Source organism: Schistocerca piceifrons, chromosome 1, assembly GCF_021461385.2.
Source record: "Schistocerca piceifrons isolate TAMUIC-IGC-003096 chromosome 1, iqSchPice1.1, whole genome shotgun sequence".
Lineage (NCBI taxonomy): Eukaryota > Metazoa > Arthropoda > Insecta > Orthoptera > Acrididae > Schistocerca > Schistocerca piceifrons.
Window position 1 is genome coordinate 1,013,843,586 of NC_060138.1, and position 1,058 is coordinate 1,013,844,643.

The 1,058-nt window shown below is 48.8% G+C and overlaps 1 non-coding gene across 1 annotated transcript; it reads left to right on the forward strand.

Annotated features, from left to right (window-relative positions):
- The first annotated feature begins 405 nt into the window (after positions 1–405).
- On the forward strand, positions 406–480 carry Trnas-aga. The gene has a single exon. It is a non-coding gene; the product is annotated as a tRNA-Ser (tRNA).
- Positions 481–1,058: the final 578 nt, after the last annotated feature.

Consider the following 1,058-nt stretch of genomic DNA (forward strand, 5'->3'; position numbering starts at 1 on the left):
TCGCCCGCAGCGCTCTGGCGCGTGACCGCCTCGCAGCACTGCCGGCGGCAGACTTACCAACTGAGCTACCCAAGCACGACTGACGCCCTGTCCTCACAGCTTTACTTCCGCCAGTACATGTTGGTAGAGCACTTGCCCGCGAAAGGAAAAGGTCCCGAGTTCGAGTCTCGGTCCAGCACACAGTTTTAATCTGCCAGGAAGTTTCATATCAGCGCACACTCCGCTGCAGAGTGAAAATCTCATTTAGGAAACATCCCCCAGGCTGTGGCTAAGCCATGCCTCCGCACTATCCTTTCTTTCAGGAGTGCTAGTTCTGCATGGTTCGCAGGAGAGCTTCTATGAAGTTTGGAAGGTAGGAGACGAGGTACTGGCGGAAGTAAAGCTGTGAGGAGGGGGCGTGAGTTGTGCTTGGGTAGCTCAGTTGGTAGAGCACTTGCCCGAGAAAGGCAAAGGTCCCGAGTTCGAGTCTCGGTCCGGCACACAGTTTTAATCTGCCAGGAAGTTTCATATCAGCGCACACTCCGCTGCAGAGTGAAAATCTCATTCTGGAGACGTGATGGTATTTTTGTGGAAGCAACCAGCCTAGAGTATACGCTCTCGCCACAGCCAGCGACATCCATTTTCAGACGATAGCGGTCCCGAGATAGAGAGCCTGTATGCACAGTGTGTGGCCATAGGTGCCCGTGATTGGTTGATTAGCTTTGGCGCCACTTTTCTGCCAAACGTCTCTCGCGCTTCGCTTCCTATGTTCGCCGTGCTTCTGAGTTGAATTGAAGTTCAGAGGACTTTTGGAAACGATTAAAAGGTATATGAATTATTGAGAGACTTGTTATGCTTTGTGTATACATGTCCGATTTAGTTGTATATCGTTTTTAGTACATAATTAGCGTTTGCGATCTTCAATACGAGTTGAAATAATGAAGCGTTTTGTGATGAAGTCGGTAAGCCTACATGTTTGAAGTAAACACGTTAGTAATTGTACAGCATTGTTTTTGACATCTGTAATTCGTTCTGCAGACGTTCGTAAACTACTCCAGGTTGTGCTGCATTTGGTTGTT